The following is an 18,698-nucleotide window of genomic DNA, read 5'->3' on the forward strand; positions in this document are numbered from 1 at the left end:
TGATTTTCCTCCTTTTTATTAAAGTTTCTTTTCTACACTCAGTGGTTGTGAGTGGGGAAAGTATCGCCTCTTAGAGGCACCTAGTGGCCAGAGTTAGTTTCCCCAGGTTACTGAGTGGGGGCTGAGGCAGATTGTGTGTTGTATTGTTGAAGAGGAGCCCCAAGCACCCAGACAGGGAACTGTAACTTCAACCTTCAGAGTAAGAGCCAGAGATGCTGCCAGCTGAGCTAGCCAGGCTGCCTAAACGTATTAACCTCTTTCACCGCAAGAGCAAACACCGGGTACTTCTGTGCTTCTCAGCAGCTGGAAAAAGCCTCTTGGGGGAAATATCTCCTGCCCCACTGCCAAAAGGAGCCCCCTGAGTGGGAAGGGTCAGAGGCCCCACCTGCTTTCCAACCACCTTGTGATGCTGGCCGGCCGTAGAACGAATGTTGGTCTGTGAGTGGCCTTCAGTGGGGGTTCCACATGGCAGGGAGCAGGCTGGCCGGGTGTCTTTGTGGCTGTCTGCTGGCCACACATAGGCATGGTTCTCCCCTCCTCTTGCCCTGCCCTTGGTTGCTCTGTGGCTTTTAAGCCTTCCCTTGGAGCTGTCAGCACCAGCCGCCTCTGCTCTAGGTGCCCAGAGGTGCTGGGCTCCAGCCTGGGACTCTTCCTCCCTCCTGCCTAGCCCTGACTATGAAGCCTGGCCCTGACACTCCTTCCTTTAAATGCCATGTGGGCAAGAGGAAGAGTGTGGCAGCTGGAGGGTCCAAAGTTGTGGGCATCAGGTGAAGCAGCAAGAAACAACCATATGGTCAACCCACAGGACTCTCTAGCCAGACTGTTAAGTTCTAGGACCCCTACCTATAGCCGCCATCCCATTGAACCAGCTGGACCAAAGACCTATCTCCAGTGGGCATCAGTCACCCAGCAGGAGGGAAAAAACTCACTCTAGTTCACCCTGAGAGAAGGTAGCCAAACACATTGGGCTCCAGGGCTTTGCAGTAAACTAACCTATCTCCAGTAGGTCCCATTGAGAGTTGAACTCAGATTCCAGGATTCAAAGTCCTGAGTGCTGCCCATTACACCATGGGACCTGCTGCTATTTCATTTTCTAGACCCCTGTGACTCTCAGCTGGCTGGTTTTCACTCTGCACTTATTGCTTCCCACCAGAGGCTTCCTCTCACAGGACTCTCTCTCCTCCTCCAGTGACTGTGGTCCTGCACTACCAGATTTGTGCGTCCTGCCCTGAGTCCCTGCATCCCCCTGCTTTGTCTCCATTCCCTGCAGGCTGCAAAAATGTCAGGGGAGGCCGCCCCTCCCTTCACTCGGTGCTCCTGCTTATATCAGCCAGCTGCAGCCTCATCTCCTGGAACTCGGGCAACTGTCGCTTGATCCGGTCGTACAGTCACATGCTGACTGGCTCCCCTGCCCGGATGCTCTTGTGGAAATCCCACAGGTGACACTGCAGGACTTGGCACCACTGGTTTCTTTAATGTTGTGGTGTTTCCCCAACTGCCAGAACAAAGCCGCCAACTCACCGACTCGCATCAATCCCCCTGGTTGCCATAGAACCCTCTGCTGCTTTCCCGTTCTGCCAACACCATCAGGCCTCGCCCTCCTGCTCCTTTATCTTGCAAGCTCTGGATGTTCAGCTTCCAATATCCTCTGCCCTGGGTCAGGGAATTGCCCACATTGAGCACACGGTGAGAGCTGCGTGATCCGAACAGTCCATTGGCACCACCCTGCACTGGGCTGTCGACGTGCTCTCCTTCACGGAAATCCGGTCAGTGCGACTCCTGGCCTGTCCCCGCAGAAAGGTGTATCCCCTCTGCGGATGGTGTGAGCTCGGGTCAGAGGAATAGGAGGCTACCGCCCGCCCTCCACTGGTTCCACTGTGGAGAAACACGTCCTCTAAGCCGACCTCACTACAGACCTGCGCCAGGTAGTGCTCATCATAGAAGAGTTTCCTCTGAGGTTGGAAAAACAGGACCAGCAGTCCTCAGGCCGGTGCAACAATTTAAATCCCTCACACACCCTCCCGACACCAAAAACCATGCAGTCTAGAGGAAGGAGCCAGTTCCTTCATAGAACTTTCCTTTTACACCTTAACTGGGGACCATACACACTAATATAGCCAGAACCCGTGCCATGGAGCACAAAGCCCCCAGTAATGCTCTCCTGGTGGGAGCTCCAGCGCCTTCTGTACTCACACCTTGAATGTGAAGAACACGACTCCAACCCAACCCCATCATTCTTCCCTGGCCTGGAGGACCAGAGAGATGGGCCCTTCCACCAATCACCCTCTGCCCATCAAGCTACCCTAGTGTTGTTAATGTGCATTTCCTGAACACCCACCATGGCCAAGCCCAGCTGCTCCTAGCCAATGAACATCAAGCACCTCCTCCTGGGCCCCCAAATCCCTTCCACCTGGCCACTTTCACAGATGCCCCTTCCAGGGTACTGCCCTTGCTCAGCTGCACAGAGGAGTTTTCATCCCCTTTTCCTGCCTGTCACTGCCCAGCAGCCCTCTGGCACCATTCCTGAGGGTCACCCTGCCTCACTCTCTTCCTGCCATATTGGGTCCACCAATAACTCATGTAGGAGAGACAGTTCCCATCCTTCATTGTTAAAGGTCAGGCCAGCCAACTAGGGGCAGATGCCCACAGTATCTTTTTCTATTGCAGAGCCCAAGCTCAGGGACTTACCATGGGTGCAGGCACAACTGTGCTCCCAGAAAACAAGCCACCAGTGCACAAAGAAGGATGAGAGGACCTACAAAGCCTGGGATTGAACCAGGGAACCTTTAGCTCTTCAAGTATCAGAGGGGTAGCCGTGTTAGTCTGGTTCTGTAAAAGCAACAAAGAATCCTGTGGCACCTTATAGACTAACAGACGTTTTGCAGCATGAGCTTTCGTGGGTGAATACCCACTTCTTCGGATGCAACCGAACAAGTGGGTATTCACCCACGAAAGCTCATGCTGCAAAACGTCTGTTAGTCTATAAGGTGCCACAGGATTCTTTGCTGCTTTAGATCTTCAGTCTAACGCTCTCCCAACTGAGCTACTTTGGCAGCTGTGTTAGAGTATTTTGGCCTGTTGCTTCTCTGCCCGGGAGGTTTTTGCAGCAGTGGCACACAAAAAGGACGTCATTGTGAGCGGCCCATGAAGACAAGATTCGCTTTTCCCTGCCTTGCTCAGCTTCACTTGCTGCCTCACCCCGTTCCTGCCCTAGTGCCCGGGTTGACCTGGTGGTGGAAGGGGACTGGGGGCCAGTGGCGCGGGGAGGAGGTTGAGCTGGACCCTGAGCTAGACTAGACCCTGGCGGTGAGAGTCTGGTCACCACTTGCCGCCCCGCCCTGTTGTCCTGGCTTCCCCCACTGGGTGTCATGTCGTGAGGGAAGTGGGGCTTCTGCCTCCCCTCCCCGATTTTCACACCGCAGAGGAGTGCGAACAGGAAAACGAACGGCTGCTCCACACCCCCACTGGAGGAACCCGGCGCCCTTAGCTGTGGGGAGTAAGAAGTGGCTGTTGGCTGACAGGGCCTGTCCCCGAGCAGCTGGAACAGCAGCTGCTGCCTCCCCCTTGGCTCCAGGCTGTGGGAAATGCTCATTGCCTGGCTGCATGGGCGGCTGCTGCTCCGTGCTCTGGAGAGCGTCTGTATTGCTCTGTCAGCCCCCCGTCTTCACTGAGCCAGTCTGGTAAGGTCCCAAGTGCCCCCTCCGGCCTGGCAGCTGAGAGTCTGTGCAGACATCAGCCCCCCTGCCAGCCCCACAGGCAGCAGCAGCGCCAGCCCCCCCAGCACCACAGGGGCACTCAATGCACTTCCTGTGGGGAAATGGCTCCTTGGCGTCCAGCTGCTAGAGTGAGAGCCAGGGGAGAGCAGTGTCTGGCTCTCCGTCGGGGAGAGAAGAGACCTGGTGAGTGCGGTGAGTGCGGATCTCCCTCAGCCTCCCCCGCAAGGCTGGTCAGTTGTATTGTCATTGTGATAGTTGGTGCTTCCCTTCAGGGTCGGCCCTAGAGGGGTCTGTGACAAAGCCCCCCCTTTCCTCCTCAGGCCCTGCCCCCACTCCACCCCTTCCCCCAAGCCCCCACCCCTGTCCCATCTCTTCCCACCCTGCCCCTTCCTGCCCCATTACTCTCCCTCCCCCACCTCTTAATGTCCCTTCTCCTCCCTCTCCCCGCCCAGCGCCTCCTGCACCCCACTGAACAGCTGGTCACTGGCAGGTGGGAGGGGCTGAAGGGGAAGAGGAGGAGCTTGTCAGCAAGGCCTGTAGTGGGGGGCGGGAGCTGGCTGCCAGTGGGCGCTGAGCACCTATTTTTCCTCTGTTGGTTCTGCAGCCCCGTAGCTCCCATGGAGTCGCTGACTTGGCTCCTTTCACACTCTAGAGAGAGGAGCAGAACCAGGGCTATGGCTGATCTATGGGGCACCAGGTGAGTGGCAGAGGCTTCAGGTGCTGAGAGTTTGCCTGACCCCTCAGGGACACAGTGTGAGGTGGTGTCCCAGGCATCTCTATGAAAGGAGCAGAACAGGATTTCCTTGGGGTGGGGAGAGAATTGAGAGTGTCTCAGGGGGTTGTACAGAGGTATTGCCCCGGTGAGACACCTGCTAAAACACAGGCCTCGCTGTGAGCAGGATTTGAACCTGCACAGGGGAACCCCATCGGATGCAAGAAGTGGGGATTCACCCACGAAAGCTCATGCTGCAAAACGTCTGTTAGTCTATAAGGTGCCATAGGATTCTTTGCTGCTTTTACAGATCCAGACTAACACGTCTACCCCTCTGATACTCTGCTTGGTTTGTTTTTCTCATTTGAAATGTCCTTGATCATTTGTCTGGGAAAACTGTTTGGACAAGGCCAAGGAAGAGTCGGAACAATTACAAATCTCCATGGGAGTGAGGGGGTCTCTCAGCGCCGGGGGAGGGGTGGAGATTTTCATGGAGGGGAGTTGAGGAGATAAATTAGAGGCTTTTGCTCCAGCAGAGGGAGCAGCTTGGCAGGTTCATTTTTACCAAGTGAATCCCCCGCCCACACACATACACACACACACACACGTTGCTTCCCTGCTGCTGTTGCCCCCAGCTCAAACCCCATTGTCACCCCCAGCATGTGACCTACAGCTTCCTGCTGACAAAGCCCTTATCTATCAGAGACAAAATCCCCTCGTCTGCCCCTTCTCCCAGCTGAGCCCTCCCCCCACAGAGCCCAGGACAACCCCGACCTAGCCATGCCGGGGGGTCGGGCTTAATCTTCAAGGCCGAGCGCAAAACCTTCAGCCGGGCACGTTTCGCTCCCTTCCCACCTCGGCCCAAGCGACAAGGGAGAAACGGAGGAGACACACCGGCTGGAAGACGCCTCCCTCCCACTTCTCTGTAGCCTGCTGTGACGTTATTAATATGAACTGGGACCGTAGAGATCATTGTTGCCACCACTGTTATATATGTGCAGCAAATATTGTGCAAAGGTTGGCGTGTGAGGTGTCTAGGACAAGGTTATGACTGGCTGGTTATAATGATGCTGGCTGTATGTGTGCACCATTTTTGTATTTGAAGTTATGAATATGGGCTATGTACTTGTATCTCAAATGTATTTGATTCCCAGTAGCCTCAGTGGTGTCAGCCCCCAACTCCTTCAGGAGTCCACAGCAAAGAGACCCCCCCACTGCCCTGGACTCCCTGGGAGGTGCCTCCCACCCCCCAACCCAATGGAGCACCAAGGATTAAAGTGGCAGCATCTAGTGTCAGTGGGGTTCAGTGGCTCAGGCCAGACACCTGAGCTGGGACCCACCCCCATAGCACTGCTCGAGGGCCTGGGCCTGGGGTGTTCACAGCCCCCTCCCCACCCCTCCCTGAGCCCAGCCTGGCTCCTCACCCGGAACAAAGCAGAAGCGTCCGTCGGCCTCGCTGCTGTCTGAGTCCCAGGTGCTGTTGCTGTCCCATGGGGAGCGGGCCAAGCTGCTGGGGCTGGGAGAGGGATCCTCCACCTCCTGCCCTGGGAAGGCTGGAAGGTCCCCACTGACTGGGCAGGGCGATGCCTCCTGCTGGAAATCGGGGCTGGGCTCCTGGGGCCACTGCTGTCCACACAAGCCCCGGAGCCACTCTGCCTGGTTCTGCTCCTGGGCTGGGTCCTGCCTGCCCAGCCGCATCCTGGCCCAGCTCCATTTTGGCCTGGCCGGTGCCTCTCCCACCTCGGCGCCTGCACCGGGAGCAGGTTTCCTCTTCCAGAAGGCTGGGCACCTCCACCTCGTGGCCCGGCCGGGAGCTCCTTCCCCGCCAGCGGGGATGGAGGGGCCGCTCTGCTCCTGGGGAAGAGAGACTGCTGAATTGGAATTATTTTCCAAACTGGACACCATTAAATTAGGCTTGAATAAAGACTGGGAGTGGATGGGTCATTACACAATTAAAGCTATTTCCCCATGTTTATTTGTCCCCCTACTGTTACTCACACCTTCCTGTCAACTGTTGGAAATGGGCCATCCCGATTATGCCTGCAAAAGGTTTTTTTCTCCTGCTGATAATAACTCACCTTAACTGCTCACTCTCGTTATAGTGTGTATGGCAACACCCATTTTTTCATGTTCTCTGTGTATATCTATATATCTTCCTACTGTATTTTCCACTGCATGCATTCGATAAAGTGGATTTTAGCCCACGAAAGCTTATGCTCAAATAAATTTGTTAGTTTCTAAGGTGCCACAAGTACTCCTCTTTCTTTTTGCAGATAAATTAATGGCGGTTAAGTCCATGAATGGCTATTAGGCAGGCTGGGTAAGGAATGGTGTCCCTAACCTCTGTTTGTCAGAGGGTGGAGATGGACGGCAGGAGAGAGATCACTTGAGCATTATCTGTTAGGTTCAGTCCCTCTGGGGCACCTGGCATTGGCCACTGTTGGCAGATAGGATATGGGGTTGGATGGACCTTTGGTCTGACCCAGTATGGCCATTCTTATGTTCTTATGAAGGGAGAGGCAGTTACCTATGACAGAGTTTCTGTAGTGTAGTGGTTATCACGTTTGCCTAACACGCAAAAGGTCCCTGGTTCGAAACCAGGCAGAAACATGCTGGCTTGTTTTTCCCAGCTCCTACTGGCCTGTCCATGCTGTTGTAGGAGCAGCAGTGATTTCTATGCTCAAAAGGTCTGTTATACTTCCCCCGCTCCCACTTTTGTCTCCTCTCCCTCTCTGAATTCCTGTGAAGTGGTTTTCCCCTCCCGCGCCCTCCTGGAATGCTGGTGGGATGAATGGGCTGGTTGAAGAGCAGAAGAGCTCCCAGGTAGACAAGGTGTCTGGGACGCTAAATAGGCAGCACTCACACACCCAGAGCATGGACACTGCCCAAGGTGGGGTGTGACCAACCAGATGCAGCCAAGTCATCTCTAGTCGCAGGCCATGAGGTGCAGACCCTTAAAAGGGGAAGGGGCCCTGTGCTCAGGAGAGCACTCACAAGCTTGTACCTCCAGTGAATGCCCTTTGCCCGGACCGCCTGGCCAGTGGTTCTCCGTGTTGTATTTCATTGTGACTCAGGAAGACTTACCTTCATCGTACCGTCCATAGCTGCGCTGTGGGACACTTACCTTGCAGAATCCTGACATCTCCAGTGCTGTGCCTGTCCTGGGAGCGTGAGTATGCGAGTGCGAGTGTGACCCCCCCCAGCTTCTTCTTTTGAGCTTAGCTGTCAGTATAATAAATGTGCTGCTTTCTGCCAAACTCTGTTGGGTCATTAGTTCTCCCTACGCTGACTAGCTGGCCCAATTTTGGGTAACACCTGCGATAAACTCAACCCCTGCATGGCAGAGGGTGGTGAAATGAGCTGAGAAAAAGCTTTGGCATCAGCACGGGAAAGCTAGAGGATCTGGGCCAGTCACCTTTTGAAGCCTTGCGGTTTGGTCTCCTCTGCCCTGGGAGGTTGGCCGGTGGAGGCCGGCTCTTCCTGCTGCCTCCTCTGTGTGACTTGCCAAAGGAGGAAGTGAGGCGGGAATGGGGCAAAAGAGGAAAGTCGAGCTGAGGAAGGCAGGGCAGAAGCTCAGCGCCTCAGTGCGGCTAAGTGGGGTTAGTAGAGCATCACCAGTCGTTCTGCAAAGCCTGGGGAGGTGCGATTGGCTGCTGGGAGGTAGAATCCTGTGCCTGCCTCTTGGCTTCCCAGAGATGGCTACTTGCAGCCCAGGAGAAGGATGGTTCTGGGTGAAAGGAAGACAAGCAAAGCTCTGGGAGGAAATTTGGGTGCAGGGTGCAGGCTCTGCGCTGGGGGAGGGGGTTGAGGTGCAGGAGGGGTGGCACTTACCCCGGCCAGTGCAGCTCCCAAAGTGCCTGGTACACACAACCCTCTGGCAGCAGCTCCTAGGTGGGCAGGGGCAGGGGGTCTCTGTGTGCCGCTGCCTGCAGGCACTGCCCCCAGAGCTCCCATTGGCTGCAGTTCCTGGCCAATGGGAGCCGCGGAGTTGGTACACGGGGCAGGGGCAGTGCATGGAGACACCTCTCCCCCACCCCAGGGGATGCTGGGACATGCCGGCCATTTCTGGGAGCGGCATGGACGGATGGAGGCAGAGTGGACAGGGAGTCACCTCAGTGCTGCTGGCACATCTCTGCACACCCATGGGGGGAGGGGAGCAGAGGGCCTCCATGTGCTGCCTGGATTAGGGGCAGTGCACAGAGCTGCCTCCCCACCCACCAGTACTGGATTTACCATGGCGCAAGTGGTGCCATGGCGCTGGGCCCACGGTCCAGAGGGTGCCCAGCCTGCTCTTCTCCGCCCCCTGCTCTCTTCTGTGGGGGCAGAAGCTTGATGCAGCCTCTGCCCGCAGCCAGGATCCCCTCCCCGGGTCTATTACAGGAGAGGGTGGGTGGGGTGTTTTGGCCTGCAAGGTGCAGCAGGTCGGACTAGATGATCACACTGGTCCCTTCTGACCTTAAAGGCTCTGAGTCTAAAAGGGAAGTAAAGGGAAAAAAATTAAAAATCAGTAAAACATTTTAATACCAGGATGACTCCACAACCGCTCACTGTATAGTCCTGCCCCTTTCTTCCTCCACTGGGTGTTTAATGACCTGCTGGGATTTGGGACATTGATTCTCTCATTCCATTGCTAAAGTGATACATTGTGAGTGAAATTAAACCAATTCCCAGGGGGGAAAACATCACATCCCTGTATTGGCTGGGAATCAAACCCAGGTCAATTGCTTGGAAAGCAGCTATGCTCACCACTATACCACCAATGCAGCTGGTGAGAGTAGCTCTCTTATGTGCCACTTATGCTTGTCAAGTGACTCACCCACCCCACCCCACACTAAGGAGCTGACCGGAGAAGCTGGAGGCAGCCTGTCAGCTGGGAGCAAAGGCAGGTTCCCAGAGTGACTGACAGATGGGGACATGGGCTCTACATCCCAGCCTGAGGTAGCTCCAACCCCATCTCTGCCCTCGGAGAAGGGAAATTAAAATCAATGACCATAATGGCAGATTTTACCCCAGAAGGAAGGAGACAGCTCCTTTGAAAGCACATTTTGGGTTGGTTCCTGCTACGGACACATGGCTTTGTTGCGGATGATACCAATCCTTGGGGCTCTGCCGGAGAAGGAGCCATTCAGGCTGTCACTCAAGTGAAGAAGGGAGATGATTTTTTTGACAGGGACGGCTGCCTCGTCTTACGGGTGTTGGTCTGTCACCTTCTAATCTAGTGGGTGCTTGGTACATGCAGGCAGCCCCTGCTCCGGGGTCTCTCCCGAGGAAATAAAGTTTCTACACACAATCCCAAAGCCTTTCACTGAAAGGAGGGAAAGGAAATGGCCACAAGAGGGAGCGAGGACATAAGGAATGTAACACAACCCCGTTCTTAGGGGTAATCCGTTATTTTTTGTAAAGAGCCAAAATTTTTGCTCAGGGTCTAGTCAAGGTCCAGACTGCAGTGTAAATAATAATAAAAAATAACAATAATAAAAATATTTTGGGGTCCATTCAAGAGCGATTTGGCCCACTGTCTGCCTATTGATTACCCCACATTGACTCGGAGAGGTGATTTATCTCCACTCTCTTGGATTTGAAGAGCTGGTTAGTTTTCCCCTGGGTATCCCACCAGGCTGAACATGCCATGCTATCGATGGTGACACTAGGATTGAAGGATGATATCGTATTATAAAAAACTGTAAATAAAGATGTGGTCTGAACGTGAGCGTCCTGTAATGAGAAGCTGGTTCCCCCAGTTCAGTTCCGAATGCTCTGCTAGAAACGCCCCTGGAACCCGGCACTCCCAGCAGAAGTGAAAGGAGAAACCCTCACTCTCGGTTTCCTCCCCCCCTCCTCCTCCTGTCCCCCATCCCGCTCAGAAGTGTCCATCGTGGTTGTCGGATTGGCAGTGGGGTCACCCCCAAGTATCGCATCCATCTCCCTGTAAAAACGGCAGGTCGTGGGGGCAGCACCGGAGCAGCGGTTTCCCTCGCGGGCTTTGTAATAGGCACTCTGCAGCTCCTTTACTTTAACCCTGCACTGCAGCGCATCCCAGTCATGGCCCCTTTCCAGGATGGCCTTTGATACCTGCCCAAAGGTATCGTAATTCCTCTGGCTGGAGCGCAGCTGGGACTGCACAGCTTCCTCCCCCCAAACACTAATGAGGTCCAGCAACTCGCCATTGCCCCATGCTGGGGCTCGTTTGCCGCGTGGAGGCATGGTCACCTGGAAAGATTCACTGATTGCACTCCACACCTGGCTGAGCAAACAGGAAAGGGATTTTTAAAATTCCCGGGGCATTTAAAGGGCGGGTCACCTGAGGCCAGGGCAGTAGAGTGCAAACTGATGAGCAGAGTGGCTGAACAGGAATTCTGGGATATCTCCTAATACCCTGGAGGCCAATAACAGCGCTGGTGTGTGGCCACACCTGACGAGCAGCGCTGCATCACCAGTGCTGCACTCACTACACCCCAAGGCTTTGGCTACACTTGCACTTCAAGCGCTGCCGGCAGCACTGCCGCAGCAGCGCTTTGAAGCGCTAAGTGTAGTCAAAGCGCCAGCGCTGGGAGAAAACTCTCCCAGTGCTGTCCGTACTCCACCTCCCTGTGGGGAATAACGTACAGCGCTGGGAGCCGCTCCCAGCGCTGGGGCTTTGACCACACTGGCGCTTGCAGCGCCGCAATTTGCAGCACTGGAGAGGGTGTGTTTTCACACCCTGCTGCAGCGCTGCAAATTTGTAAGTGTAGCCAAGCCCCTAGTGTACAGCCAGTGCTGCAGCCAGGGGGTTGCAGAACTGGATGTGCCTTGCAGGTGTGGACAGTTACTAAGTTGCAGCGCTGGAAAGCCTCCACCAGCGCTGCAACTCTCAAGCGTAGCCAAGCCCTTAGAGGATTGGAACTGATTTCAGCGGGGGGACATGTTTGCTAGGTTTTTATGCATTTGCACAGGAAAACATTGAGTGTGTCCATTCATTTCAGGGATCCCTATTTAGTGGAGCTCCTGAGCAGACTGGAAATTAAATTATTTTTATTAAAGAAACAGGCTTGTAAGGGAGCACTTGGATTTGAACTAAGCACCACTTGAATTGCAGTCAAACACTCTACCACTGAGCTATACCCTATGACATTTGCATATGGAACTCCATGATCTTAAGGATTTTGAAGGACGGGCTCTGCCTCAGAGAGCTCCTTTTCTATTCCCAGACCACAGGGGTTTAAAAAATGGCGTTTGATTAAACTTTATATACACATGTAGACACCACAGCTTGCACACCCACCAACATAGCTTCCCCCACTGACATAGCTACCACCTCTCGGGGAGATGGGTTAACTACACGGATGGGACAGCTCTCTCCCCTCCGCTTAGAGCAGCTTCATTATTTATGAATAGGTGGGAAATAACCTCCTGAATGGACAGGAACCAATGTATCAAATATTGCTGTGTCTGCATTCAATATGGGTAACTGGTCATATTGGGCTGGATTAGTAGGAGCGTTGCCAGCAGATCGAGGGAAGTGATTATTCCCCTCTAGTCAGCACTGGTGAGGCCACATCTGGAGCATTGCGTCCAGTTTTCACCCCCCGCCCCCCACTACAGAAACAAATTGGAGAGAGTCTAGGGGAGGGCAACAAAAATGATGAGAGGGCAGGGGACTGACGAGGAGAGGCTGAGGGCAGGGCCGCCCAGAGGGAGGGCAGGGGGGGCAATTTGCCCCAGGCCCTGCAGGGCCCCCAGGAGAATACAGGATTCTATAGTATTGCAACTTTTTTTTATGGAAGGGGCCCCTGAAATTGTTTTGCCCCAGGCCTCCTGAATCCTGTGGGTGGCCCCTGCCCAGACCGTGGTGCTGTCTCCCCCATCATTCTGCTCCCTCCGAGGCCCCACCTGTGCTCCGCCCTCACTCCCATTTGGCCACTTCCCACCCCTGCTCTTTGGCTGAGGCCTGCTGGTCCACCTTTCGCTCGCTCCTCTCCTCCCCCAGGGCCTCCTCGCGTCTCTTCACCCCCTACCCCAAGGTCTGCCTGCTGCCCCCACCTCTCTGCCCCCTCCCCTGAGACCCACCCTGCCCATTGCCCACACCTCTCTGTCCCCTCCCCTGAGACCTGCCCTGCCCATCGCCCACCCCTCTCTGCCCTCCCCTGAGACCCACCCTGCCCATCGCCCACACGTCTCTGCCCCTCCCCTGAGACCTGCCCTGCCCACACCTCGCTGCCCCTTCCCTGAGACCCACCCTGTCCACCTCTTTCTTTGGAATAAAAAGCTGAGTTTACTCCAGGGTGAGGAAAGAAAGGAGACACCAACCCCCTGGCAAAGCTCAGTGCCCCAGAGAAAACCTGCCCCCTGCTATCGCAATCACTGAGGTACTGGGGATATGACGGGAAAGGAACTGTCTGAATGATCAGGGCAGGAAATGGACAACAAGCTACAGCAACATCATTAACCACAAACGCACTCTCCTCATGCTCCAGCCAGAAGGGAACAGAGCAGGAATTCTTGCAGTTCAGCCATGGACACCCTTACACAAGGGCACAGCAGTGGGTGTGTTGTGGAAGCTGGTCTGAGGAAACAACTGGAATTGATCACTCAGTGAGAACAGAACTAGAGTGCAGTGAGAACCACATATCCAGCAAGTAATTGTGGCCAAGTGGTTAAGGCAATAGACTAGAAATCCATCGGTGTTTCCCTGCACAGGTGCAAATCCTGCAACTACAAAGGATGTTGTGGTTCTTTAGTTTCAATGGAGCTGGGTCTTGTCTCACTCTTAAGCTATGTCTACATAAAAGAGTAACATGGCTTTAGTTAAGGTGTTTTAATTGAACAGCTGTTGCATGTCCACCCTATGCCCCTGTGTCACCAGAGCACATCCATGCTAGCATCTCTTGGATTGCCACAGAGAGCAGTGCACTGTGGGTAGCCATCCCACTGTGCAGCTGGCTGCAGGGTGCTTTGGGAAGGGTTTGCAATGCCTCACGGGCTGGTACAGCATCACATGATGCAGGTTTCTATCCCATTGTTCCATGGGCATCTTACTAGATTGCCAGCTGCTTTTCAACTGCAATGTGCGTGGTGGGGTAGAGAGCATGTGTGAGTGGGGGGGAGAGACAGTGTGTGCGTTGCGGAAGAGTGAGTGTGTCGCACACTGTCTCTAAGCTCAGACAGCTGCTGGAAGCAACCAGTCCTGAGGCCGGGGGAGGGGGACAGCCCCGACCGCAGCCGCCCTGCTCTCACTGGCGCAGCTCAGCACAGCACTCTCTGTCGCACACACGTGCTGCCTGATTAGCTCTGTGTCAGGGGGGCTGGACCAGGGGGTTTAGAGGGCCATGGCCCCACCACTCTTTACTGGCTGTTAGGACAAATGATGTCGGGGGGAGGGTGCAGTCTTGGGGAAGAGGCATCTGTGGGTGTGGCCTCGGGGGGAGAGGTGGTGTGAGTGGGGGTCCTTAGGAAGGGGTGTCATGGGGGTGCCACAGTTCAGACAATGGTGCCCCCCCCACTGTAAGGAAGCTTCTGCCGCCCCTGCTCTGTGTTCGCAGAGCGGGAGAGAGCAGCATCCACAGCAGTGATTTGCTGCCTGGGGCTCTGGCAGGGGGGTTTGGGAGGTGATTTAAAGGGCCCAGGGCTCCAGCCGCTGCAGGGAGCCCTGGACCCTTTAAATCACCAGCCTGGGGAAGCCGGGCCGGTCTGGCATAACATACCGGCTCTTGCCGGTACCCCATACCGGAACATACTGGCTTACTTTCACCTCCAGAAGGTCCTCACATGGATCAATAACTGGTTAAAAGACAAGAAACAAAGGGTAGGAATAAACGGTCAGTTTTCAGGATGGAAACAGGTAACTAGTGGTGTCTGTACTGGGGCCAGTACTAGTCAACATATTCATAAACAACCTGCTAAACAGTGAGCTGACAAAATTTGCAGATGATCCAAAACTACCGGCTTGCTGCCTAGAACGAACGCTCCTTGAATGGGGTGATCCACAGGGAATCATAGAATCATAGAACTTAAGATCAGAAGGGACCATTATGATCATCTAGTCTGACCTCCCGCAAGATGCAGGCCACAAAAGCTGACCCACCCACTCCTGAAATAATTCTCTCCCTTGACTCAGCTGTTGAAGTCCCCAAATCCTGATTTAAAGACTTCAAGTAGCAGATAATCCTCCAGCAAGCGACCCCTGCCCCATGCTGCGGAGGAAGGCGAAAAACCTCCAGGGTCTCTGCCAATCTACCCTGGAGGAAAATTCCTTCCCGACCCCAAATATGGCGATCAGCTGAACCCCGAGCATGCGGGCAAGACTCTCCAGCCAGACACTCAGGAAAAAGACTTTCAATATCCCAACATTGACCCTTGGTACTAATTACCAGTGGTTGCACGTTATTGACCTATTGACTAAATCACGTTCTCCTATCAAACCATTCCCTCCATAAACTTATCAAGCTTAATCTTAAAGCCAGAGAGGTCCTTCGCCCCCACTGTTTCCCTCGGTAGGCTGTTCCAGAATTTCACTCCCCTGATGGTTAGAAACCTTCGTCTAATTTCAAGCCTAAACTTCCCGACTGCCAATTTATATCCATTTGTTCTTGAGGGAGTAGCTCAAACCTCCAAAGTGCCTGGCCTGGGGCAGGACATTAGCACAGCAAGGGAGGGGTGTGGCAGTGACATCACAAAGGCCTTTTGCAGGACCTCGGGCTATTGGTCAAAGGTGGTGGGGAGGTGGTGACCTCACAGAGAGATGCTGACATCAGCCAGGCAGGACAGGGGTGAGGGGCCAGGGAAACCTCAGAGACCCCTGTGGCTTTGCTTCAGCAAGTCTCCTTCTCCAGGTCTCTCTTTGAGGACAGAGAGAGTATTCGGGTTCACAGACGTGAGCGCCAGGAGGAACCTCTTTCTCCTTCCCTTTTAGTGATTTTATTAGAAAACAGACGTCCCTGTTTAGAAGGTAAGAGCCTCCTCGAGGTTTGAAACCTGTTCAGTCTGATCCATCTGGTGACAGTTGAAATCTAGGCATGGAAAACAGTTGAATTCTAGGCAAGGAAGCAGAATTTTATTCCACACCTGGATTTTGTCCCTTAGAATCACTGGGGACATTAGGGTTTGTCCATTTTGTTTCACCTTTTCCTCAATCCATCTCTCCCTCCTTTCTCTTCTTCTCTTGCTTCTTTTGTCCTTTCACCTGTTCCCCTCCCAGCACCAGGAGCGTGTGTGTGTTGAGGGGGAGTGCTCTGCAGCTCCCACTGTGGGAGGTCCACCCAAAAATGTGGGGCTGAAATAGTGCTTGGGCAGTGATCCCCACCGGTGACCTGGGCCATCCTTTGGGCTCTCTGGTGAAAACCCTCAGCCTCCCGTCCTCAGTCTCTACCCTGATTGGCTGAGCAGGGGGTTGTTGACAGGGAAGAGACTCAGGTCCTTGTTGTTCTCTTTTAAGACCAAGTAAATAAGTCAGAACCAGTTCTATGTTTGATTAATTTTGCTGCTTCTCTGCATTAATTGTCTCTGAGCAGTTCATGATTCCCTTTAAGATTGCAGTGCTCCTCAAATACTTGCTGAATAATTACTGTGCACTGTTGTTGGTCTGGAGCTCACCTGAGAGCACTTTATTCAGGTCATTCAATGTCTGAAATTCAAGATCTGATGGTTAGTTTGAAAATCAGGGCTCTTGGGTCCTATTCCCAACTCTGCCACTGACTGGCTGTGTGACCTAAGACAAGTCAATTCTCCTTTCTCAGCCTTAGCTTCTCCCTCTTTCAAGTAGGGATAATAATGATCCGCTCCTAACTACGTCACGGTGGGTCGAGGATGGGGATCCATTGGAGAGCGTCACTAGGAGTAGTGCATAATATGAGGTGTTCTATCACGTTTACTCCGATCAGATTATGACATAATAGAATAGCTGAAATAGTCTATTTGATTTGTATTTTTTTTTGTTTTGAAATTGTTAAGAGCAGCAACTACTTAGCTCAGACTGAAGTATCTTATCTCATGTTTGTGATCTAAGTGTCTCCTCTTTGTGTGCGACGAGACAATTTAACACACTCTGACAAACAGGAGATGCTTTTGTTTTGCAACAAAATATTTTTGCTAAGAACTTTCATCCCACTTGTTTTGATTTTGAGAAACAAACTGGTTTAGTCTGAAGGGGATTTTCTGACAGAAATGGTTTCAATGAAATTTCCCCACCATCTCGATTCCTGGGCTCTATCCCTGCCTCTGGGGGGTTTTGCTGTTTGTTAGAACAGGAGTCAGGACTGGTGGCTTCTCTCTCTGGCTCTGCCACCGCCTTGCTGTGTAGGCCCTTGGGTAGGTCACTTCCCTTCTCTGTACCTCAGACTCCTCCCCATCTGTCCAATGGAAACAGGGACAATTCTCGAACTCTGGGCGGTTGTGAGCCTGAGTGAGATAAGGGACGTTAAAGCCCTCTGTGAAGGAGAAAGGGGAGTTTCTCGGTGTTTAGCACCAAGGAATTCTAAAGTTTGCTAAAAAGTCTAGTCTGTGGAAACAAGAAATGGTCAGAGCCAAACTTTTTAACCATTGCGTTTTTTAAAGCTCATTCAGGGATGTGAGTCCCTGTCTCTTAGGTACCTGGCGTTCTTTGCCAGCAGGAGAGAAGAGGTTCCTGCCTCTGTTTTTGTGGCCTTAACAAACCAGGCGTTGTGCCCCAGTTCTCGTCTGAGATCCCTGAAAAAGAACATCTTCCTCTCCATGAACAAGACAGGACCTATCTTTAAAAGGGGAACAAAGAGACCCCTGGGACTTACAGACTAGCTAGCCTCACTTCCACAGCTGTAGAGATCCTGGAATACATTCTTAAACAATCACTTTGTCAGCAGCACCTACAGGATACTTTGGTTCTTAGGACAAGTGAGCATGGATTTGTCAAGAACAAATCATTCCAAACCAATCCGCTTTCCTTCTTCGGCAGGGTTCCGGGCCTAGTGGAGGTGGGTAAACAGGAGATGGGATCTAGCTCGGTGTTACTAAGGCTTTTGACACAGTCCCGTAGGACATTCTCACAAGCAAAGGGGGGAAATGCGGTCTAGATGCAATCAGTGTAATGTGGGTGCAGAGCTGGTTGAAAGCCCAGACTCCAAGAGCCCTTTTCTATGTCTGGCTGTCCAACGGAGAGGGTGCACCTAGTGGGTCCGGCAGGGATCGGTCCGGGGTCCGGTACTATTCAATATTTTCATGAATGATTTGGAAGATGGAGTGGAGAGCATGCTGCTAAAATGTGCAACTGACACCAAGCACTTTGGAGCACAGGACTGGAATTCAAACCGCCCTTAACAAACTGGAGACTTGGTCTTCTTGAGCCAAACTCCATGGCTGGGCCCCTCTCTCTAGACTGGGCTGAAGTGAAACCCCAGAGCCAAACCCTCCCCCTCCTGGGCCGTGCGCTCCGCCCTGGAATGGTCAGATGCTGCTTAGCGCTGTCAGAGCAGCTTTGGCTGGGGGATTCTCCCAGCACTTTCCACTAGCGGGAAGGAGGAGGAGGAGGAGGGGGGGGGGGAAGGGAACAGCCAGGCAGAGCGGACAGGGTGTGTGGGGGGGGTCACAGTGGAGGGGGGGACACTGCGGGGGCAGGTTGGGGGCGGGGTTGGAGGCCTCTGCCCTGTGCACCCCCCCCCCGCCCGGCTCCCACGTGGGATTCGAATCCCAACGGCCGCCGCGCGCCGGGGGGGGGGGCAGCGAAGCCTCGGGGCGAGGGAACCGGGGCCTCCCCCCACGCGCCGAGTCTCTGTCCCGCGCTCTCTCCGCCAATCAGCGAGCGGGGAGGGGCGGGGCGAAGTGACGGCCCCTCCTCCCATAGAGGCTGCGAGAGAGAGAGAGAGAGAGAGAGAGAGAGAGAGAACTACGCTTCCCAGAGTGCACCGGGAGGGGGCGCGTTGCCTGAGCAACTGTCCGTCACTTCCGCTCTGAGACGAGCCAGGAACTACAACTCCCAGCCTGCCCCGGGGCGCCTCCGTCCTCTCCAGCCCAGGTGAGGGCGGGTCCCGGTGGGTCAACCGCCCCCACAACTCCTCATCCCCGCCCCGCCCCCCAGAGAGCCCCGGCCCCGCCCCCCTCCGGCTCCTGACCAGAACTCCTGTGTCCCAGCGCCCCCCCTGCTTCTCCCTTGGCCTCCTCTCTCCCGACTCAGGGGCAGGGGGGGCTGTTGGATGGAGCCATATGGGAATACGGGGGAGGGGCAGGGCTGGGAGCCAGGACTCCTGGGTTCTCCCCCAGCTCTGGGAGGGGAGTGGGATGAGGAGAGTAGAGTGGGGGAGGGGTTGGGCTGCCTGCTGCCCTCG

The 18,698-nt window shown here is 54.2% G+C and overlaps 1 non-coding gene across 1 annotated transcript; it reads left to right on the plus strand.

Annotated features, from left to right (window-relative positions):
• Positions 1-6,965: 6,965 nt before the first annotated feature.
• On the plus strand, positions 6,966-7,038 carry TRNAV-AAC. The gene has a single exon. It is a non-coding gene; the product is annotated as a tRNA-Val (tRNA).
• Positions 7,039-18,698: the final 11,660 nt, after the last annotated feature.

Source organism: Mauremys reevesii, linkage group 17 (assembly GCF_016161935.1).
Source record: "Mauremys reevesii isolate NIE-2019 linkage group 17, ASM1616193v1, whole genome shotgun sequence".
In the NCBI taxonomy this organism is placed as follows: Eukaryota; Metazoa; Chordata; order Testudines; family Geoemydidae; genus Mauremys; species Mauremys reevesii.